Source organism: Rhinolophus hipposideros, assembly GCF_964194185.1.
Source record: "Rhinolophus hipposideros genome assembly, chromosome: 24".
NCBI lineage: Eukaryota > Metazoa > Chordata > Mammalia > Chiroptera > Rhinolophidae > Rhinolophus > Rhinolophus hipposideros.
This window is the reverse complement of record NC_138070.1, coordinates 32,635,645-32,660,709: the sequence shown is the minus strand read 5'-3', so window position 1 is coordinate 32,660,709 and position 25,065 is coordinate 32,635,645. Positions and strand designations below refer to the sequence as shown.

The following is a 25,065-nucleotide window of genomic DNA, read 5'->3' as shown; positions in this document are numbered from 1 at the left end:
CATTTGAAAGAAAAATAAAAAAAATAGCCCTTGCTCTAGACAAATTGAGTGCCTTGTTATGCATTTACGAGGAAGAAAATGCTGCCATTCTATGCTAAAAACCCATTTGTCTTGCAAATTTCTATAATGAACAGATTTTGGAATAAATACCATGTAATCTGTGATGACAGTTCTCTCATTTCTTTTTTATAAGTCCAATCTTCTCAGCATCTGAATCACATAGCTACAGAACCTCCATAATCATTAAGGCAGCTGGGTCATATGCATTTTCCCCCTTTTATTCGGCACATAACAGAGTCTCCAACTAGTCTCTTGTTATAAGGCCCACGTTCTGGTCCCTAAATGCACCCTCATAAGAATGCCAGATCAGGAAAGAAAACAAACAGTGAGCTTCATGGCCTTTGCAACAATATGCCATTTCCCCCACTGACCTTTACCTGTATATATTTAAAACTTGAATTTTGCTTGGAGCTTGTGGAGCACTTGAATTGCATTAAATATTCTTTTGATTTAAATAGATCATCTCTTTGGAACATAATGTGGTTTCGATCAAATTTAACTCTTCAATCCCTTTTCCCTTTTGTCTTTCTCTAGGTAAGTGATATTTGATTATTGATTTGGACTTCTTCAAAGGAGAGTTCTGAGACCTACCCTATTCTAAGTTCCTTTGGAGTGAAGTCTTCAGCCAGTTACTATTCATCCTGCCCAAGTCCTTCTGTTTCATCTCTTGGCTCCTGCAGCACAGCGGGGCACATAGAGGTATGGCTGTTCATTGTCAATGGGTCTGCATCTGGTAGTAGAAATACAATGTGAGTGTTAGATCAGTATCAATGATACAATTAAGAGAAATTACTAGGAACTGAATGCCAAAAGACAGTCATTTTACCTCTCCATGTCAACTCATTGTATGGGTTCTCATTAATTCTGTTAATCTATTTACTAAAAATGAACTTAACAAAATATCTAAGCGAATTATAATAATTTCATGAGAACTTCACAAACATTTTTTGCCTTCTTTTAAAATTAGAAAACAGGTTTAAATATATTTTGTTTATATACCAGTTGGGTACATGAGTAGGTCTGAAAAAAGTCAATTAGTGCCTTGTTCCCAGATGATGGAGTTCGGCATGCTTGAACATATAGTTGAAAACATTTTATAAAAATTAGGAAAATAAAAGTACTGAGGGGCAACGGATAATGTAATTCTGAGGACTGAAATTATACATGTTCCTTGTGTCTGTAACTTTTGGTACATTGAGTCACTCTACCATAAAATTTACTGCAGAACTGTTCTGTCAACTGTTCTGAAGTTGAGGATCAGAGTACTTAATGGAATTATCAAGAGGACCATCAAATTCAGGAATCTCACCCCTATAGCACCTAATTCAGATGGTTGTGAAGGTCAAACGTGAGCTAGATGATGATGACTAAATCTGAACCAGAAGCAAACCATGATGATCTAATAAATAGTTAACTGCAGACCTCAGTCTATATAAAATGCAGATATGATTACAGGGTATTTTGAGTACTTCTACGAGAAATCCCCTTTGTCTGCTAAATTGGTGAACACTTTAATCAGGTGCTGATTCACACAGAAATATTTAAAAACATGAATGGTATTTTATTTAACTCATTATTAATGAGGAAACCAGGTACATGTTATATATGTTTCAAAGGAGAAGTCAAAGAACTGCAAATGTATGTAGAGTAAAGGAATATTAAAATCAGTTTCCAGATGGACATGAAACTGGCTTTTTCCAAAGAAGGGAGGGAAGTTGACTGAACCTGTATCTGACAGAATTTATTTCCATGTTTATAGACATAATTATTTTTGCATTGCTGTCAATTATCTATAATTTTCAGAGTTGTAAAATAGCTCAAAGGCAATGAAAAGCTAGAATGAGATAACCCAGTAGATTATCTCATGGGCTCCAAACGATGCACTGTGTTTCATTAGAAACACCCAGTAATCTTTTTTTTTTTTTTTTTTTTTTTTTGCTTATTTTTAACTTCCTTAATACTCAAGAGTGTAGATTTTAAAATAGGAAGTCATAATCTACCAATATATTCAGATTCTAACTATCTATGTTCCTATTTATTAAAGTTCACTTTTGTGTCAAGTCTGGAAATTCAGGTGGCAGAGTCATCCTTTGATTTTGGAAACAAGCCTACTTGAGTTTTCTGGGACTTCCCTGGAATACCTAGTTTCACAACTGATATAAAGAAGTTTTCAGTATTTCCCTGAAAAAGTGTAGGTTCTTAAGAACTATTTGTTCAATGAATAAATTCTTTAAAACTATGCATTAGCTAGATGTTCTTTATTCTTTGGTTGTTTATAAGTGATATGGTCAAAGTATCTCTCCAGTGGAAGAACTTGGATTTGAAAGTTTCTATTTGCCATATCTTTGCCCTTGAAACACATTTTGTCCACTTTAATTTGTCTTCCTAAAATGGAAGAATTCATATCTGGTACATGTTAGTGGGAATATGATGTGGCCATAGCATATCGTCTTAGCTCTTTGATAGCTTTTTCCAAATGTGGATGTGTATCAGGGTGTCTTATTCACCAACTTGGGGCTACCCCTTCCCCAAATAAGTAGGGGCCAGAGGATAAAGAGGTGGCTCAAACTGAAGGGGAGAAAAAGGCAGGCATCACCCAGGTGTGGTAAGATGCCTCCTTGGTGTAGCATTATGATTTTGGCCCCCAATCTCATGCATCGAGGGAGTCTAGAGGTCTGCTCTAGTCTGTGGGTGTGATTGCCTCCCAATGGATGTGTTAGAATTATTTCTATGTGTTCCCATTTGCCTCTGCAGAGCTCTGTTTCACGTTGTTGTCACTGATGAAAATCCCTCTCGATGGTCTAAACCTATGGGACCACATAGACCCACATGATAACTTTTTCAAAAGAGGTGGTGCTTCTTCCCACCACTTCCCAGAAAATCATATCATTTTCACTGTTAGCAGCTTTCACTGAGATTTTCCTAAGTCCTCTCACATAGAATATCCAGCTGTGCTACTGAGAGAAGTTTGAAAGTGAAAGATCTGTTCCAATATTTTTCTTCCTCATAAACCATCTGGATTTTTCTTCCTTCTGAATTTTTCTTTTAGGGTATAAGGAGGAAGCTCCCAAAGAGAGAAGACTCCTCATTCAAGGCTTATCACTGACTTGATCAAACTCTAATAGGCAACTGTGTGTCACTGGATTTACTGTGTAGATTTCTATTAGAGTGCTCAAGATCACTGTCATGAAATTTATCTCAACCTTGAGCTTTTTCTCTTCAAGGTGAATTGGTGTCAGAAGATTTAGTTGAATTGACTAAGATGATAAAGATGGCCATTTGTGTGATTGAGTTCAGAACTCAGGATCTGTTTGGTCTTTTTTATTTCTTTGTTTGATTCTTCAGGACACATGTGATGTGAAGGATAAGATCCTAAACATTTAGTTATTCATGGTTTTGTAGCTATTTTTCACTGCCAAGTGCATGAAGGGGCCCCAGATCTCTAAGAATTACCCTTAGGACATAACCTAAGTATGAGTACCCATTAGAGGGAATACTAGTCACTTTTCCTAAGGGTTCATGAAGTTCTGAGATAACCAACTTCCTGACTTTAAGTTCTTAAAAAACAACAACAAAAGAAATGCATTTTGTAAATAAACAAAATATGACCACAGATACTACTTTTTTCCTCTCCTCCTATCACCCACCTAGTCACAGAGCCTGTCTCTGTCTAGGATGATGGGAAAGAAACTGAGGTTGAAAGCGGGGTGTGTGTGTTGGGGGCGGGCAAAGGAGAAAGAGCACAGAGCATTGTGCTTCTCCTTTGTGCATGTTTGCTGGGCCTTCTCAGTATCCTTCCTTCCCCACCCATGAATTTTACCCAGGTTTAAAAACAACTGAGATTTCATACTAGACGACATTTCCTATATTGAGATGCAGAATTACCAGGTGACTTGGCTTATTAAGCAATGCTTACCTGTGTTCTCAGACTTCTTTATGGAGCAAAGACTCATGGGAGTGTATGTCTGAGCTTGCTAGCCGCAGCCCCCCTACCCCAGCTTCTCTTCTTTTTTCTACTGTCCTCTCAGTATCACATCATATTCCTCCTTGCTTAGCCCACGGTCACAGAACATCCCCATTTGCAAATTTTAGTTTCAGATTGATTTCTAGAATCATGATGAGAAGCCACAAGCAATGTGCCGTGTGGTGGGGAGTGTAATTTAGCTTCCTTATATAACCCTCTGCAGCTCATTCACCGAATGTCACTTTTCCTCGAGTCCACATATTATCTCACTCGAGAAGATGCAATAAGGTAGAAATATAGGGTATTTGGAATGCAGTTTATTAAGACATGTTTTGGAGCCAGTTGGAGGGACACTGGCTCAGAAAGTTAATCATAGTAGCCACCAATGTATTGACCTGCTTCCTCTTCTCTGCCTTGGGGAATTGAAGCAAGCACTGGGTTGCCAGCATTCTAATTCATGTTATGATTATGCTTATGATTCTCATTTTCCTTCTGGTATATATATATATCAAACTGTATCTTTTTTATTTATTGGTAAAACAACAAAATAATATTGAAGGTATCACAGTATAGTCACTGGCTTATGTGTGGAGTGAAAAGAAAGGGATTCCTGGAGAGAGGGAAGGGGCAATTTTGAACTTCTAGAAATTTTCTGAGTGTTGGGGGAAAGAATAAACAAAAAACTAAGCCACAATGAAAAAGTAATATTGCATCTATATCACAATGAACTTTTTTAGGAGCTGGAAATGGCATTATTACTCTTGGAAAAAAAGAGCTCTCTCCTTTTTCCCCTCCCTTTTGATTTAGACTTCTGTGAGCCAAAGTGTTCTAGTGTTTTAATGGTCTGTTTTAAAGATGGAAAGGCCCCTTATATGTCAGAACACAAGCCTGTCCCAGCCAGCACGAGGCTTTGTTTGATTATGAAACTTGTTTGGGATAGATGATATTTTTATAGCTTCTGCTTTGCTTCACCAACGGCCATATTGATGTAGCTCTCCAGGACGGGCCTAATAAATAGTTTATAAAACTGTGAGGCCATTCTCTTGGGTAATCTACCACTGTGCCTTCACAGACTACAAACTCACACATCTAGAGGGAACTGGCTTCTCACACACAGCTGGCCACAGGCCATGAGTGGGAGGTTGCAGGGTGTGTGTGTGTGTGTGTGTGTGTGTGTGTGTACATTCAAAAGAACCACCTGAAGTTTCCTGTGAACATTTTAGAAGAGCAGTGGAGAGTGAAATGTTGAGATCTGGTGTTTCATTAATTTTGCTCGATCTGTGCTCAACTGCTGTGGCTGCTGGGTAAGCGGGGCTCAGAAGAGCTGTGCAAAACCCTCCCAAAGTGGTTTAAGCTTCTGTGATCTCACCATTGGCCTGGAAAATGGTGGGAAGATGGTGAATTTGACCTGAGGGCACCTCAGGGCAGAGATGGTGAAATATGATAAAGAGCACAGCCAGCTTACACAGCAGGTGGGAGCTGCAATCCTTTTAGGTGCCATTTCAGAAAGGACAGTAGATGTTTCTCCTTCTGGGGAAGGACAGGGGCTGTGCCCATTAGGGATGCTCCTCAGCAGCACCCTGACAGCCAGGCGAACAGGGTGGGATGGAGATCCCCAAGGCACTTCACGTGTGTATGCTGAGGGAGGGTTGGGGCTCTGAGACCTGGACTGAATATGGCTCCCCTGATTGTAGTAAGCCTCTGTAGGGACATAACTGGACTAACAGCTCTAAATGTTATCATTTAGCTCATTTAATGAGCATATATTGTCATAATTTTATAGATACAGAAGTGGCTTCGGAGAGGTTTATAGAACAAACAAAACCACAAAAGAACAACAATAAAACTGGATAACTTGCCTAATGATAGTTGAACCAGTAAGTGGCAGAGCCAAATTTGCACCTGGATTTTTTGTCTGATTACACAGCCTTGCACACTGAACTATATGTGAGACAAATAATGTCTGTGTTATATGGAAGCTAAGTAGGCAACTATTTATGAGATGTGATTTTTAAAAAAAATATTGGGGAAATGCCCCGCCCAGAAATCCCAAATACTGATCCAAATTCTTGAGCATTTCAGGCTGATGGTCTGAAAACATGCCTCTAGTCTAAAGATGTGAGACATGAAAATTCAAGTGACACTCAACAATGCAAGCTGCTATTTGTTCTTCAAATGCCAGTCCTCTGGCCTCACCAGCACAGGGCTTACTATAGTCACAATAATAGTCCAGAGAAGTCTTTCTCAAGCTGTGCCCACTCAGTGGGAATGGTAGCTTTTCTAAAAGCTCTTTCAGATAGTCTGGTAACCCAAGGCATGTTGCAGTAAGCTTTTTGGCTTCTTGTGATTGTCCCTTGTTTCCTATTCTCCTTCCATTTGGTGTGGTGACATCTCCTGACACCCCCAATCCTAAACCAACCACAGGTACCCACCCAAGGGTGTCTGTGCTAGTGTCTGCAGCTGCCTGACAAAGCTAGGCAAGCCTGCTATAGAAGGTGGTCCTCTATGTACCCAGGGGCTGTGTTTGCTTCCTGCTTCACATTTAATGTCACCTCCCATCACATAACCACCAGTCATCCCCTGTGACTGCTGAGATGCTAGCCTTTCTCTCTGATGGTTCACATGGAACAGAGGAAACTAGCTCTTTTGATTTTTATGTGTTATTCATTGCAATCAAATCGCTGTGGGGTTCAGGTTCAGGCCAGGGGGTGAGCTGAGTCACAGGCCCCATTCTCTGTTAAGGGTCATCTCTCTAATCCAACATTCTCCCACTTTCGTTGAACTCAGCTGCGTAACTCTCACCATACTTCATTAGGTCTGCCTGACCTTCTAGGTCTTGAGAGGGGCTCAGATAAGCCTGAAAGCCTGGGTCAAAGCAGTGTAGCCACGAAGGTAGAACTTCCAGATGCTGCAGTTACCTGGTGTTCGTGAGTGCTCCCTGAATGTAGGGCCCCATTCTGGGTACAAACTCTGTGACTGTGAAATGAGTGGAGATACTGAGAGCAGATTGTCTGAGTGGGTTAAGAAGGGAAGGCTCTGGAGTACTGGGAAAAAGGCTCTGTGTGTTTGGCTGTGCTCACACATTCTCCGCAGGTGCCTCCCACACCTCCACAGCAGTTGTGTGGCTGGTCAGTATGGGGAACAGAGGGAGTGGGTGGTAACCGCAAGAGCTGTGAAGACCCAGCATTCTTCACAGTTGTCTTTTGAGGGGGAAAATTATTAGACTTCTGTGGACCCTAGAATTTTGGAATGACTAAGAAACAGGAAACAAGGATATAAACTCTTGTTCAGGCTCATACATTAAGTGTGACTTCAGTTAGGTCAGTTTAGCATAACTATCTCAGGCTCCCTTTCTTTCCCTGTGACTAAAGAAAAGCAATACTGACCCTACTTTCCTGGACTGAACTCATGATAAAAATATGTAAATAAATATTATCATTTAAAATTGAATTAAATTGCTATCAAAATATAAAGCAGAAAAAACCTACAACCATAAGTATTTGTCTCATTTCTAGTGAAAGTTTTCTAAATCGGTGTTTATCATCCAAAACAAAACCAAGACAAACGACCAGAATCAACCTAATCAACTATTTGTCAAACCCTCATTTCAACAAAAGCAAACAGCACCATCTATAATGATCTTGGTCCTCATTTTTTCTTATCCAAATGACTGCTATGTTGTCCTACACCGTTTATAGTGCCTTCAATGCATTTCCTATGTCTGTGATCATGTTCTTTTTAAGAGTTTAACAAAGGCAATGTGAGCCATTGTGGGACCAGCATTGTGTTAGTTGTGGGATGGTATTTGGTGAGTCCTCTAAATTCAGGGTAACCAAAAGCTATTTTATCTTACCTTTCATCATCCCCCTCAAAAATCCCAAGAAAAATAGGCTAAGGGGCGAGGTAAGGCAAATGTACACTCCTCATTTTCATGGGTCTTTGGCCTAAACCCCAATGCAGTCAGTCTCCTATGAGCTGATGGTCTATAACAGAGGTCTAAACTCTAACTATTCATGAGAATCCCCTGGGAGACTTGATAAATCAAAAACAAACAAACAAACACAGTGGTTCTTGGGACTCTTTCTGAAAGGACTAGGGTAGAGCATACTAAACATCAGTATGTTTTAAAAGTTTTCAGATAATTTCACTAGGCTATCAAGGTGGAGAACCATGGAATTGGCGGATCCTTTTGCATTGGCTGTAGCCTGCTTACACACCAAACAGGCTTTATTTCCTACCTCTCCCAGGCCTACAGCTGAGTCTGCACTCCCCCTCTTTTTCCATAGTTGAGTTTGCCCCCTCCCCTTTTAAGCCCTTAAGAGGAAATAACTGCTTAGGTAAAATAAATACCAATCACTTGTAGTGTTTGTCCCATGCTCAGGATCTGGTTCAGACCACTTGACCTTGGGATGTGTGTGGTAGGAGAGTTCCCAGCCAGACTATTTCCAGATTAGTGGAACCTCTCCAGTCTCTAGGAAGTAAGAGTCCATAGAGAGACAGGGAGTAAGAAGTTAAGCTAGGGGCTCTTCTTTCTGTGCCAACCTTAGCCTGTGGATAAATGGAGTTTAAAGAGAGAAGAATGCCTCGCACTGCTTTACCTCTTTAACCCCTTTTCTTACTATAGGAAACTGCACCTCTATCAGGAAGCCCCCCAAAATTCTAGGATTTACTGAAGAGAGAGAACTAAATAGGAAAAGAGTGTATAGCTTCCTTTCCCCAGAAGTCATCCAGGACATAAAGACTATATACTACAAGCCTGTCCTCAAGGACCTGTAACCTAATGATGGAGGCCAAAGCCGGGAGGATCATGGGCTTCCCACTCCCCTTTTGCCTCTCATGAAGGATGCAGTCCCAATTCTGAAGCCTGACAGAATAGCCCTTCAGGATCTGAGAGTTTTCCTTTCTTCTCTAGTCTTCTCTCTCTGGCCATCCCCCACATATACCTAGAGAGTTCTCTGCTTGGTTATTTTCTACTTGTGTCTCATGCTGATCCTCTGCCTTTTCCTCCTTTCCCCCATGCCTACTTCCTGCTGATCTGTAAAGGTCTGCCTCAAGAGTCTTTTCTTCTGGAAAGCATTTCCCAGCTCCACCAGTCTGCTAAGAGTTCCTCTTCTGTGTTCCCATAGCATACTCTGCATAACTCTTTCCTAGAAAATTTCACATGCAGTTTTGTCCATTTATTTGTTGGCATTATTTTTACTCAATTCTGACCAAAGAAAAAAGTCAATGTTTATAGTTGTTCTGTCCAGTATGGTGGTCACCAGCCTTATGTGATTCTTGAACACTTGAAATGCAGCTAGTATATATGTTGAAACAACAATATTTTTACTATATTGAATTAAGTAAAATATGTTAAAATAATTTTACTTTCTACGTTTTTTGTTTTTGTTTTTTACTTTTTACAATGTGGCTTCATGTAAAATTACATTTGTCACCAAAAAAGGTATATGTCTGACAATTAAGTTCGCAAACTTACACCAGAAAATGTGCTACATACCTCACTGCTCAGTATCACTATGATCACCTTCAAAGTACTCCCCTTGGGAAGCTATGCACTGATGCCAGCGCCTAGTCCACTCTTCAAAGCAATTTTGGAACTCTTTTTCTGGAATGGCCATCAGATCTGTCATATTACCCTTGATGTCCTGAATGTCATCAAAATGGCTTCCTTTCAGTATTTCCTGTATCTTTGGGTAAAGAAAGAAGTCATTGGGGACCAGATCAGGTGAGTAGGGAGGCTGTTCCAATACAGTTATTTGTCTGCTGGCTAAAAACTCCCTCACAGACAGTGCCATGTGAGCTGGTGCTTTGTCGTGATGCAAGAGCCATGAATTGTTGGTGAAAAGCACAGGTCGTCTAACTTTTTCACGCAGCCTTTTCAGCACTTCCAAATAGTAAACTTGGTTAACTGTTTGTCCAGTTGGTAGAAATTCATAATGAATAATCCCTCTGATATCAAAAAAGGTTAGCAACATCATTGCTACAAGTTTGCGAACGTAATTGTCTGACCTCGTCTGAGGCTCAGATTACATTTCTATTGGGTAGCTCTGGTCTACAATATGAAGTGAAGGGTCAGATATTACTCTTCACATTATTTCTGTTTGTATCTTTTCTTCTTCCATCTATTCTCATCCCTCAACCTCCTCCTCCCAGAAGACGTTTGGAGATAAAAAGATGAATAAGACATTGCCCTTACCCTTTAGTTCTCATGGAGACATATTTTACTTTTTGTAAATCCTGTAAACTTCCTCTGCAGAATGCCTACAGTAGAACCAAAAAATATTGTTTGATTCCTTCAAAGAATTGTTATTTATCCAGAATTACCCAGCATAGTTCTATGTAACTCTTTTAAAATTAAAATTGTCCTTTCTTTCATGGAGTTTAGAGCTCCTCATGTGCATTTCATTTATAAATGCTTTTATATCCTCACTACCCTCAAAGTTAGTGAAAGGGTAGATAGTCAGGCTCCAATTTTATCGATGGGCAAGGGAATCATAACAAGAAAAAATTAACAACAAAGCCAGGATCAGGCACAGATCTTCACATTAAAACATACTTCCTCATTGAGTCTGTGGACAAAATATCCAATACTCAAAGACTAATAGCAGAAAAACCAAATGAAATTGAAGTTATCTTGAGTATCATACCTGGCCCTAAGTACTTTTTCAGCTGTTATGCTTTTTCAAGTGTCTTTGGGGAAATGGAGTTAGAAAATAGGTGGGAGGGGAGCAGAAGGAGCTTTTCTCTTCAAGAAGCTGAATCTACTTGCCCTTTTCCATTGTCTCCCTCTTATGGAAGCTTACCCTTCCCAGTCTCCCTCATTCCTTTCTCTCTCCTCAAGCCTAAGTTCCTATGGAGCTTTGTAATACATTTATTTAGCTGGTATATATTTGTTTGCCGTTTATACTATTTTGAGTTGTCAATTCTCCTTTGAACTGCTCCATACATGACTCCTCAGTGAGTTAGTCAAACTCCTATAGGGTAGGACCATATGGTATACTATGTACTTCTTTGTAGAGAAGACTTACATGAGTGCAGGGCCTTAGAAAAAGTGAAAATATAACCTAACCATGCATTTAAATTCATTAAAAGAATTTAAGTTTTAGAAAATAGCAAAATTTCATATACTTTTCTTAAAGTGTAAAATCATTTGCCAGCTATAGGGTTGTTTGTTAATGTTTATAAATTGTTTAAAAATAATTAGGCAAATAAGCTATGCAAAGTGACATTATAATTGGATCAGATCTGAGTGGAAACAGCACTTTTTCCTCTAGCTGGCTCTCTTTAGCCGCTGAAGACTGTTCCTTCGATATGACCATTCCTCTCCATTCTCACTGTCGTTGTCCCTTCCTTAATTCTGGCACTATTCCCAATGAAGCATTATAATAGATTACAGCAACTAAAACATACCTGTGTGACAAGGATCCTGTACATAATACTCTTCCAAGCTTTTTCCGCAGTCTGGCCTTCATTCAAATTTATCCTCCAAACTACCAGCTGAATGATATTTCTAAAGTCATTCCAAGGTTGAAAAAGACTTAAATGGATCCTCATTATCTATGTGAGGGAATGCCCAGATAACTTACATTGACATATGTGCTCCTTCATGCCTTTGCTTATGTCTCTTCTCCCCACATACCCTCTTCTCAGCCATAAATATCTCAATTGGACAAACACTCTGGCTTGACCCGCCTCTTCATGTCAAACATACTCTTCCATTTCCTGGATCCCCATCTGGAACTGTCCTTATTTCATTTCGTTGTGATATTTCTCATTACTCTAGGGAGAATTAATTACCCCACTCCTTGTGTTGCACTTTATTTATGGATCTACTAGCACTTTGAATTGTAAAAAAAAGTTGTTCTCCCCTCACTCCCCACAGACTACAAGCTCTGCTCAAGCAGGAACCTTGTCTTCTAGCTTTTCTTTGGTGAGTGCCTGCTATGTGGCAGGTAGTTTACTGTAGTTATCTCATTTAAACCTTTGGACTGTTTTACTGGGCCATATTATTCTCCTTATTTTAGTTTGATGAAACTGAAGCTCTGAGATTTTTATCATTTGCCAAAATCACAACTAAAAGCACGATTTGAATCCAGGTGAGTTCTATTCTAAAGCCTATAGCTGTTCCCTGGAATGCGTTACCTTTCCTGATTCAAATTCATTGTGTGTTCTCTGCGCACACAATTCCTAGTTAGAGAATCCCTAGCAAACAAAACGTATTTAAATGAATGGGGCCAGATTTCCAACGTCCCAGTGGCCCTTGAATGAAAAAACGTCTGGCTTCCTTTATGTCTTAGCTTTGCTCTCCACCTTCCTCTTTTCCTCTTTTTCACCAATTTCCATTTTGCTAATCACAGGGGCTCATTCTGTGGTCAGTTGTTTGTTGTTTTGTTTGACTGAAGACATTATAACTGTTCTCCTCAGTGATATTTCCCAAGCACCCCTTTTGCTTGCTGACATTTTCAGTGTCTGTTGCCAAGACCTGCTGTGATCCTTGTGACACATAGCTGTGTGTGTGAGCTTGAGACAGCCAGAGGGCCTCTGACAAGACACGCCATCACTAAGCCCTTCAGGAAGCAGGGCATAATGAGTTTGCCATTTGAAAGACCTGATCACAGGTTCTGTTTGGGTTCCTCCTCCCTCTTTTGCCTCCCCTCACCATTTGATGTAGATTGGTACCGGCCAGGTTTTTCTCAGTGTAAGAACATAAAGACATGAATATTCTCAGAATAGGAAAAGGCCACACAGCTCAATATATTGACCTCTTTTGTTAATATTTCCAGTGATTCTCTGTTTTGGTTAAAGAGCTTTGCTGATTAAAGATGGCAGTAAGTGAAGGAGTGAGAAGTGTTTTTGAATTCAGCTTTTAGATGTAAGAGGTAGAAAGGGTCTGTGAGAGTCTCAGGCCCAAGTCCTCGCTTTAGAGACAAAAAAAAAAAAAAAAGAAGTCTGCAAAGCTGGCAAATTTTTCCAAGGCACACAGGTATTTAGAGCTGAGCCCAGATCGGAAAATGGACTTCTTAAGGTATGGGGCAGCATTCACAGTACTATCCCAAACCGCTGACAACAGCAAAACCAACCTCATACAAAATGAGCTTATTCTCCCAACTTGTATTTTAGAGTTTATTGGGTGGAATTTGCCTTAAGGTCTGGAACTCAGCACTCTCCTTTGACCTATGCTAAAGGGCAAAGCTAACTGGTCCCTACAATAGTGGGAATGCTGACTGTGATGAGGACCCCATGAAATGCATCTGTGGCTGATCTTTCCATGTGGGGCTCCCTATATTCCAAGCTTCTTGCAAGGTGCCTCTAGAGCTAGGAGTGAGCCCAGTAAGGGACAGGGTCTGCAGGACAGATGGGCCCACAGTGGACATTTTTCTTGCCGGATAATTGCTCCAGTAGAAACTCTTTAGCTATGAGGCTGGTATAATCAATAGATCAGAACAATGCCCGAGCTGTTTAGGACTTGAGTGGAATTTCCCAGGGGCAGCACCTGACCACTGCTGCTTCTTCGCTCTTGGTGAAAACCTACTTCCTCACTGGTTGCCATTCTGATTACCAGCTGATCCCAAGTTTCAAGAAGTCCTTATTCTCTTGAAACATTTACCATGCTCAGCACTGTATCCCTGGCAGATAGAATGAATCACAAATGATCCAAGAGGTTTCATTGTTTTCATGCAGCTAGGGTAACAACTTACACCAACAAACCAGTCTCCCAGGTGCTCCACAGTCTTTATGGCACCCCTCCCTACTTCCTGAAATGCTATGTGTCAGCTGCTAAATGTGTGGTACAAAGAACACAATTATTCAACTATGGAAACTCAAACAACCAGTGGTTAACAGAGTAGCTGTTAACTGTTGTTCTCTATATATGCACACATGCTAGGGGATCTGATTGTGTCTTGAACGTAATGGAAGGGAGGAACAAAGCAAACTTTTTAATGAAGTGCTCCTCCAAACCCATCTGGTAATTGATATTTTAGCTAAGGTAACAGAAGGTCTGTTAGTTCATTGAAGCCACTTTCTCCTTTCCCATTGGTAAAGACTATTCAGACCAGTTCCTGCTCAACATTTTTTTTTCTACTGCAACATCAGATGATGTTTATTTTCTTAAATCACTGCCATGGATAATTCTAAGATTATGCAAAGTTCCAAACAGTCTATTTTTAAAGAGAGAAAAGGGCAGGCTGGTAAAAGACAAAATTTGTTTGCAAGGCTTAATTAAGTATATGGAAAGATACAATGAAAAATACAGTGGCTTCATATACAAATGTAGGAGGGTGTAATTCTTTTGTCTGATAAGCATAAGCTCATTGAAAACAGAGCCCATATCTGTCTTTACTCTGCACTCCCAATGCTCATGTACAATTCAATCGTTAAGGTTCAATTAATATTTATACCCTATCAGCACCTACTTCTTATTCTTGTCGCTTCCTGTTAGGTCTGCTCTTTTAATTTTATCTGGATTGAGGGATAACAGGAGAGCTGGAGGAGAGAGGCATAGATAAGGCCCACATGAGTGTTTCCTCCAAAATGAGCAATTAACTCATTGTGCACCAGTATTTACACAAATACCTTTAGCTTCTCTACTAAGTGTTGAGATAAAATTACATGTGGAAAAAAAAATAAAAAAAGATTTCTTTTCTGTGAATTCTTTATGACCAGGGTTGTTTTTCATTTATTTGCTTGAGAAAGAAAAATAATTGAAATGGGAGAAATTTTCATTTCTCTGCCTGCTGTGGAAAGACGTTTTTTAATAATAATGGAGATTCTCCGAAGTGGTGTATGGTCAGGCTGGCAGAGGCCGCAGCAGAAAGCAACTGCGGTTGGAACAGAAATGGGGGTGAAGGAGAGAGAGAGAGGGGGGCTTCTGTTTGAAAACTGCTCCAGGAGTCCTCCTTCGTTCTGGGCAACAGCAGATGGAGGGAAGAACTCTGGCAGTGAAAAACCAAGTAGTGTTTGCTAGGACCAGAACCTGATTCTCCTTCAGCTCCTTAGCCAGACAACTGCTTATCAGGAGCCCTCAGACTGGAAGACAGGAAATTAATGCTGGATTGTAGGGCCCTTTGTGCTAAGCCGCCCATGGTTGCTTAGGAGAGCTCATAGGAGCTGAACTCTGACCACATCTCTGTGCTTGCAGAGAGCAGCACCAGACATTTTGTAGCAAGAATTTAGACCTGAATAAGAAGTAACCTGTTTTGAGTGGGTCAGAGAACTGGAAATGTTTTAGCCATAGCATGATGCCTACTTTAGATATGGAGATATTGGTGACATGTAAAATTTTTCATGTGAATGAATTTAAGGAGAGAGACTGTTGTTTACTTATTTATTGTACAATGACTGTGGGCTCAGGTTTGGAAGTGCTGGGGTCCTTGCTTCAATTCCTATCAACCCTGGTCTGCCAGTGGCAAAGTGAGAGAAAGAAGACCTTGATTCTGTGAAATCGCCTAGGGTTAGGCACCAGCACTGTAATTCAGTGGGTGAACCCACACGCTTTGGATTGGAACAGACCTGGTTTTAATTCCCAATCTGCTGTTGACTAGGCAAATGAAAGGGGATAGATTACTTAAAAGCTGTAAGCCTCCATTTTCTCATTTGTAAAATGAAGGTAATAAAAACTTAATGTTATTTCTATAAGTGTTGTATTTGGGATTTTTGAGTTCACATACTTCTGTTTTCCTCACCACTGAATTTGGAATCAGTTCAGTAAATGATAGATTTTTTTTTTAAGAAACATGACAATTAGATTTATTGCTATTAATGTTAAATTAGAAAATGTAGCTTGGATCTACAGCTAAAATTGGTCTTCCTAATATTCTCAAAAGGAAGCTCACATGTACAGAACCACAGCCTCCTATCTCAGTCCTAGCCTCTCTTGACCCTTCACACACCACACATACACACACACATATATGTATGTGTGTGTGTACATATACACATATATACACACACGTACATGTATATACATACATGTATATGTATGTATATACATATATATACACATATACATATATATGTATTTCCTTCAAGAAAGAGAAATTCCCTCATGGAAATATAACATGAGTTTGACCTGACAAAGAGAAAGGTGGGTAAAATAGCTACTAACCCCCCCATATTTATAGTATTATTTTATTGATATTATTTTTCACCCTTGTATATCTGTAAACGAGTGGATTCATTAAACACTTCTTCAAGGGGAAAAAACAACAATAAAAACAACAAAAACCTAGCTTTTGCGTATTTCCTTCACTTCCTGCTCTCTTTGTGTTGGTTTTCACAGGGATGTAAAGGCAGAAATTGATATGCATGTTTCAGTCTCTTTGGTGATGGCATATGGGTGCTTTCCATGCCAAGAGATCCAAGACTGATATTTAAGCAGGCTTAAAAGAACTAGTCATGGTGGAAGCTGGATATACACTACCATGGAACAATAGATAGTGAGCTGGGATATTGTGGACTTCTCTTAGAGTTCAAGGCCCATAGCATCACACTTATAGAACCACTCCCTGCCTCTGGCCCCACATAACTTGAAGGAGAGGGATTTGAGGGCAATATGAAACAGGTGATTTTCTAAGCTCCTGTTAGATATGTGGTTAGGTAGCAACATTGACGTTGCAGTACCTTTTCTGCATGGTATTATAACTTTATCTAGAAGTGACCCAAATGCCTAAATTCATGCAAAAATTAATGATTACGTAAAACATTTGTTTTCTCCTTTTATATCAGAAAAAATGACATGTTCTATTTGCTCTAAAATGTATGGCAGTTAACTCCTTTGCTGATCAATCAGCACATTTTATTTCTTCCCAGAAAACAAACTATAAAGAAAACAAGAACTTTTGAACGGAGGAGCAAATTGATTGCATCTGTGCAGGCCTCGTTAGGGAGTTAGTAGTAATGGGTTAAATTTGATAGCTGGACTTGACAAGTATTTGAAGGAGGGAAGTCAGTCAAGGATAGGGACGAGTCAAAGATGAACAGGTACTAAAATTTTTAACCTGTGTGACTTGTCCGTTAGAGGGAGGCGGGGTTCTAGAGTATGTTGCGGTAAACAAGATTAAGGATCTCAGGAAGTACAATTTGCGGCTAAAGTAAAGGAGTGGGTAAATTTAAAATATTTGTTGGACATCAATAAATGATAGATAGGTAGATATAAATAATTAGAAATACATCTGAAACTTGAAAAAAATTTGGAAGTCTTCAGCACAAAGAAAACAAGTGAAGATATGGAAATGGATGAAGTCATTCAAAGATCTTGAATAGTAGCTAAAATTACTGAAGAGGATGGAGGTGGATAAGAGAGAGACCTGTCAGAGAAGATTAAAAAAAAAAGAAGAAGAAGAAGAAATACTCTGGGTGGTCAAAATTCCTTGGAATGATGGGAGAAGAGCATTTGAAATACACAAAAAAAGGGATCATCAACAGTGTCAGCCACTGATGATACTGAGAGAAATGGGGAATAATGCTCTAGATTTGACAATTAGAAAATCCTCATGGATTTAGAATATTTTCACATGCCAGTATGCTAGGCATTAAGAATTAGATGCTCATGGGGATAAAGACATTAATACTTTTTTAAGAAGTCAGAGGTAAAGCATGAGGTAAGAGGGAGTTCTTATTTATTTTCATATGTATGTGTATATGGAGGGCGCCAAAAAAATGTGTATACAGTTTAAGAAAGGAAAATTGTATTAAAATTGTAATACTCAATATATACTGATAACAAAAGATGAATACAAGTCACGTTTGACTTCTGCAATGACAAGAGGTGCTCAAAGTGGTTTCCATCAGCGCCCACACACTTCTGATTACAGCGAACTACTGCTTGAGCAACGCTGACCAAAGTGTCCACTTGTGTACATTTGTTGGCACCCTGTATACGTATGTATGTATGTATGCGTGTATATGTATATATGTGTGTGTGTGTATATATATATATGTATATATATATATACACACACACACACACACACACACACACACAACAACTTAGACTAGAGCATGTTTACAGGTAGAAATAAAGAAGAGGAGATAGACGTTCTAAAAGTAGGAAAGGACCTGAAAAATCTAAAAGGATAGGCCCAGAGCAAGGAAGACAAGAAGGAGGGACACAGAAGGCAGATATGAAAAGAGCTCACCTCAAGTGGATTTACTCCTAGTAGTAAGAAGTGGGGTGATCTCCGAAAGGAAAGCATAGAAGGTGAGGTTTGCAGCAGCCATGCAGGGGTCACAGTAGGAAGTTCCTGAGAACAGTGAAGGGAACTGAAGAAGTGAGGGCTTAGCTGAAGCTCGAACAAAGTGAACATCACCACCGGTTTGTTCTTTTCTTGTTTCACTCTTCTTCTCTTTTTATTTGTATAGCATGTTCGACTTGCCAAGATCAGAATTTGTTTTTCAGTACTTTACTTTGGAATCTATAAGGAACCACCTATACGTTATTAATAAGTATGCTCCTTCCTAATTATACTGACATTCCTGGGTGAGTTTTCTAACAGAATCATTGTTATTCATAAAACATTTACTATAACAGAGATAGGTTCTTGAAACCATGATTTATATTTTTCAAAAATCTGTTTCTGATTTTTGGAGAGTCATTTCTTATACTGAATCTTAGGATTAATCTTATCTTTGAGACTTGGGCCACTCTTTATTCTTTAACCCATCCTATTCTTTTTTGTTTTCTATTTGATCACCCTTTGGTGGGGATGTGAACAAATACTTCAGGAATTAAAAATATGCCTGAGGAATAAAATAAATAGTTTTAGTTTAATGACATGGATCTCTCAAGAAAAGACATGGTAATAGAGTCAACAATTATTCACACAATTCCCTTCTTCTTTCTATCAACAAATATGTATTAAACACTCATGTGCTGGGCACTTTACGTAGTGCAAGGAATACTTGGTGAATAAAAGGATCTTCAGCTCCCAACACTTGTAGTGTCCTGCAGACAGAGAGGGAATAGTTTCAGTTGTGGTATATTAATCTCAAATTGTCATTCTCCTGGTGGGGGCTGTAGCTCCTATCATGTTTGTGAAGGCAAAGGAAGATAGATAGTAATATCATTCGAGGTCAGTGGTTTCTAAATGATGATCCATGAACTGATCCTGGTCTATGATGAATCCCCTCGCCTGTGGAGGACGAGAAAAATAAGGAGATCAAAATCAGTGGGAAATTGCCAACATCCTGTCATATCAACAGCTGTCTTTCAATTGTGTGCTCCTTCTCTGTGAAATGGAGATACCCTCTTTATTTTCAGAAATTAATGATAAGACAAAATAGACCTTTCACGTGGCACAATAAAGGTTTCCCAACTAATACCTCTCTTTTTTGCTTTTAAAGTTTACTGGTCTATGGAACCCAAACTCTGGGAAGTTCCATTCAAAATGATCCAGTTATGCAAGAAATACATGATTTTTAAGAAACGTTAAAGAATTTCTCAGTTGGCAAAATCCAGGTTGGCTATTGACAATTGATCTAATTTTCCTTTATTTATCCAGCCTCCTACTTCCCTTTGCCTGGATAGAGTGTAGGTTCTGCCAAGCTCACTCACCACGGAGATGAAAGGTATCTTGTTGTTAAATCAATTTAATTGCTAATTGTGGCCAGACCCAGAAATGTTCTTGAGGCATCTAAAATCAGAGCTGCCTCTCTGACCCTAAGGGCAGGAGACATATGTTTAAAAGACAAAATCTAAGTTAAGTGTCCCTAGGCAAATTACAATAATGACACCCAGGGTTTCTGAGAAAGGGAAGGTCTCAAGCTATCCGGCTGAATCACATTTTCCCTTTATCTCTGTGGCTCTTTGTGTTTTGTAGTATTTAAAATGTAAATTCTAAGGAAAAACTAAAAGTTCGGGTTAAACTTGACTAATTAATTCTTCGCAGAAGCTTTATGACTTGATGTGGATTGGAAATGTGTGGGGGCCACTGTCAGCTGGACTCCAAGCTTCTGGAAGCTGGGGGTTAATCATGTTAATCAAGTACCTTCCAAACCTAGCATTTCAGTGCTGGATTAGTTTCCTAGGGCTGCTATCACAAAGTGCCTGCCACAAACTTGGTGGGTTAAAATCATACAAACTTGTCTCACATTTCTGGAAGCCAAAGTCCAAAATCAAGATAATGGCAGGACTCTGCTGCCTCTGAATCCTGGGGTGGGGTTGGAGCAGGGGTGGGGGCTAGGGGGTGAGGAAAGTAGGGTGCTTGTTGCTTCCCAGCTTCTAGTGTTTTACCTAAAATCTTTGGTGTTCCTTGGCTTGCAGATGCAGCACTTCAGTCACTGCCTCTATTGTGACATGGCCTTCTTCCTGCATGTGACTGTCTCTGTGTCTCTTATTCTAAAGGCTTTGGGCATACTGGATTAAGAATCCACCATACTCCAGTATGACCTCATCCTAACTTGTAATTATTGTTACAAACCTATAACCAAATGCCGTATGCTGAAGTCCTGGGTGTTAGGATATCAGCATATCTTTTGGGGGGACAAAATTCAACCCATAAAAGGTACTCAGTAATGAACATATGAATAAATGATATTTTGAACTACCACCAGTTAGGATTTTGGTTGTAAGATGGTAGAGAGTAAACAGAGGTGTGTACTTTCCTGAGTGCTGAATGTAGATGTGTGTGTATGTATAATATATTTTTATATATTTGTATATGTAGTGTATATTTGTGTATAAATATATTTTATATGTTTATATATTTGCATTTTTATATATTTTATATATTTTATATTTTATATATTTTATACATACATATCACATATGTATAACAGTTAAGATTATATTAATTTTTTCAGTGTGTGCTTTTGAAAGATATAACACAAGAACTTTGAAGCAGTAATAATAAATGTGCGCATACTGCATATCTTGCCCATGGTCTTGTAATTTCTCACACTCATGAAAATCTTCTTTATGGAAAGATTCCATTTATATACGGATGAAAGTCAGCTTGGGATGGGACCATTTCCTCCTAAAACAATCAAGTGTTCCTGAGGCTGAGGAGGCCTCGATAGGTAATTGGTTCTTTTTTAGGAAACAGAGCTCATTCATCCTGCAGACGGCAAAAGACCATCTCTCTTTGGCTTGTTTTAGCAGTTCCCTTGAGGAACTAGTTAAAGCCCAAGAAGAATTTTTACTGATTAATTAAAAAAGAAAAAGTGTCTGCAAAAAAAAACACCAAAAAAAACAACCACTTCTGTCTTTTGAACTCCAATTCTGCAAGAAAGAGAACATCAGGTCCTTACATTATTACGGTCGTGACCTTTCATGGAGAGGCTTAATGAGATAGTATAAACCTGTTGAGAGGTGTGTATGGGGGATGTTCTCAGCTCCTCAGGATGCTGCTGGACTGGACAGTAGGGTTTGGTGTGTGGTTGGGGGTGCTGATCCTTGACACACCCCCCACCAGCCTTGTGAACGCACTCTTTGGTGTGCACGCTTGCTCACACATAGTAAATGTCCCAGGGCTCAGAAGCTTATTACTCTTTCTTGTTTATTGTTAGGTCACTTGCTTCCCTTTAAGCCCCCCCCCCCACTCTCCTTGTTTCCTTAGGTACCTGAGAGAAGGTGCTGATTTGTGTCTGCTCTTTGATGTCAGCTAGAATAAAATAAATAGCATGGGGCTGCATAGGAGCAAGCATTTAATTTCCTTGCGTAATGATGATATCCACTGCCAGTCATCTACTCTGTCTCTTGCTTTGCCGAGCTTTCCTGTAACCCCCTGGAAACCTTCTGAGATTAAATGCAGAATTCTTAAATAATCTAATCCCAGCAAGAAATCACTATCTCAGCAGCAGATGGAGTGTTCTAGACCCTCATATTATTAAGAGCAAAGAGAAATTTTGAGTTAAAGGAAGGCCCTTAATATTCCAACAAGAAGGGAAAGTGATACCATTTCTTCTACCCCCTGCTGACTCACCACTTTATAGAAACTTGGCTTTTCCATGTCTTGATCATTCCTTTGTACTTGGATATTTTGTCAAAGACTTTCGCAAAGAAATGCTCTTTAGCAAGAAATGCACTGAAGCTGTGGAAGGGAACAAGTTGGTGTGTATTTGTGAGTTTGGTAAAATAAGAAAGATGTGTTTGCAGCATGTGATCGTTCATGCTCAGACCTAGCTCACCTACCACCCCGTCCATCCACTCCTACCCTTCACCTCCCTTTCTGTTTACTCATGCTGTGCAGCGAAGCTTCGCCTTATGGGCTGACTGGGGATGGCCATGCCTTCCACATGACCACATGAAGATGCTGGCTCAGAAACACAAATACAATCCCGTGCCAAAAAATATTGTTTACAAGTAGTGTTCTGTGTAAGGAAAATCTACATCCTGATATATACTTCATAAATTTAATGCTTTGTTGGTCTGGTTGCAACACATTTTGTTTAGTTAATAATCCTGTACAACATTGTCTGATAATACGTAATTGCAATTTACGTGATGTTATGGGCTATTAAAATTTTTTTCTTGTTTTTCTACTAGCAAATTACTTTTTTTTTTCAGTTGAAATATCCTACAACTGCTTATAGACCAGTTCAATGTGGCATTTATTGTTAATCTTAAATATCCCAACAAGCAGTATAAGAGCTAAGAGCAGGAGCCTCTATGAAGAGTTTAATCTCTGGACTGGGTACTGTTGCGATGCAGGTGGTGCCAAGATCTGAAGCAACTTACTCCCCTCAGGAATGATCTCTGAGCTCAGAGAGCTTGTACCTACATGAATACCTACAGTGGTGAGCACAGAAGGGCACATGTGTGGGTGTGCAACCCAAACATGTTGCATTATTTTATTAGGTTTGTCTTTCTTGGTTTGCCTGAACAACTTAAGTGCAGGGACTGTATGTTTTTGTCTTCATAACCTTTGCAATTAGCCTACTGCTTGGTGCATAATGAGTCCTCACCTGATTTTATAGAATGGATCAATGCACCCAAGAATGAATGAGGAAGTCTTTCTTGATTCAGTACAGCCTATCAGTGCATAATCAACTCAGGTATAAGGTGCAATTCTGGTGGTAGTTTTATATATTTGTACTAGTTTCTGGAGCATTGCCAGAGAGTGATAATATTGTATAGGGGTAAGAATATAAGAATATCAATTGTAGAGATTAAAGTTTCTAAGCTTCAGTTTCTTCCTTTGTCAAATGGAATCTTTAATACCTCAGTGAAATAATGCATGTAAAGTATTTACATAGCATCACGCTATGTAAATAGTAAGAACTGCTCAAGTGAAAGCTAATTGGTGTCATAATTATTATTAACGGCTATGATGATATCCTTACCTCTTACCACTTCATCCTACTAAAACTTTTGATCTCTGATTTGTTTAGGGCCTGTTTACCTTCACGCTTTTGGTTTAGATTCAGGCAACATCTATCAACATCAGGCAAAAATCCAGGTTATGACAACTGAAGAAACTGCTGTGTGTGTGTGTGTGTGTGTGTGTGTGTGTGTGTGTGTGTGTGTGTGTGTGAGATCTTTTAAAACTTTGAAAATGGCTAGAGAGGACTACTATTTATTAGATGCTTACTTTATGCTAGGCTCTGGGATAATGAGCTACTTTATATATCTTTTCCTCTTTAATCTCTATAAAAATATTTGAGGTAGGTGATAGCATTCCTTATTCTATAGATTAGGAAATTTAGGCCCAGAAATCATACAGCTCATTTCAAGTCTTACATTAAGAATGTCAAGTTGGTACATCTACGTCAAGAGGCAGTTCAGAAGATCACAGATCTTACCTAGGAAACAGCAGACATGATTCTCAGTGTTGAACTAAGAATAAAGTTTGTGGTAAACTTTCTGGGCTTCCCATGATTTCCCTCTGAAGTTGGTCGCACAATAGAGATGGTGTCAAGTGGGCTTGGATGTCCTTTATAACATTTCGTACCAATGACTCCTGACTTGGAATGGGTCATACCTGTGGCAAGAAGATTAGATAAATATGAACTATTTGATTGGAGGGAAATTTCCTCTTTTCTTTTCCTGGCCATCTGAGACTATCTGAGCCCTGGCACTGTTCAAATATAAACCACTAAAACCAGCTGTTTATAGCATTTTTAATCTCTCAGCCAAAAACTCCATTTTGAATTAAACAGAAATCGCTATGGGAATGCACATATCTGGAAGAATAAACAAATATCCGGATATCTATTTTAAATGGAAGCCAAAATTATGTCATTGGTACTTAGTATTTCTGTCCTAAAATGCTCTCTAAAATAGATTTCCAAGATTCAGAGAAACATAATTTCAGACCTGGAGGAGACCTGAGAGATGATTCGTCTAGCCGTCTCAGTTTCCAGATGAACAAAGAGGTTCTTTTCTTTTCTCCACCTGTGTAATACGTTTAAATTCCCTAATGGCCTAATTTCCCATCTGGCTAATGCTCATGGTGTGAGGCCACATGAAGAAAACAATGAGAATATCATATATTCCATGGTACCTATGCTGAATAGGTCTAAAAGAATAGATTTGCTCTTCATTTTCTTTCAATTAATAAATCAGACTATCAATCTAACAATAAATAAATAAATCCTCAAATTACATACACACAAAAACTAAGTAACAAGTAATCTGTTATTGGTATCTTTGCTATGATTCTTAGCACTTCTACACTGAAAGGACCATGTACTAAGACATGAGAATTAGATTCAAATGTCTGCATCCAGGAGCTCCCAAGTATCATCTTTTATTTAAGCTTTCCGGTATTTTTAAGTTATACCTCATAGTTAACTAGCTATGAAAATAAAATGGATAAAGTCAGCCCTCTTGAAGGTATTTTCCTTTTATTCTTTTCTTTCATTATCATGAAGAAATTTCCTGCAGGAGGGCTAAGATGTGCCCAAACCTTTGCACAATGCCCTCTTCTTTGGTAAATGATAGAATATTCTTCTTGCTCTTACAAAAAAAAGTAATCTTATAAACAATGCTTCCCTAGTTAGAAAGGTGGTTTGCTGCTATAGTACATATTAATGAGTGTCCATTTCTGACATGGAATTCAACCCCCGAATGCTCCTTTGTTTAGCCTGCTAATGTTAGTTTC

General features: G+C 39.1%; 1 protein-coding gene across 3 annotated transcripts in view; it reads left to right on the top strand.

The window, feature by feature from the left end:
* Nucleotides 1-25,065, top strand: part of OPCML (opioid binding protein/cell adhesion molecule like) — a 1,299,542-nt gene that overhangs the window by 290,631 nt on the left and 983,846 nt on the right. Inside the window, exon 1 of one of the 3 annotated variants that reach the window (XM_081036601.1) lies at nt 663-759. The exons of the other annotated variants lie outside the window; for them this stretch is intronic. The gene's annotated coding sequence lies outside the window, so the exon portion shown is untranslated. Of the gene's footprint in view, nt 1-662; nt 760-25,065 lie in introns of those variants that run through there. 3 annotated transcript variants of the gene reach the window in all.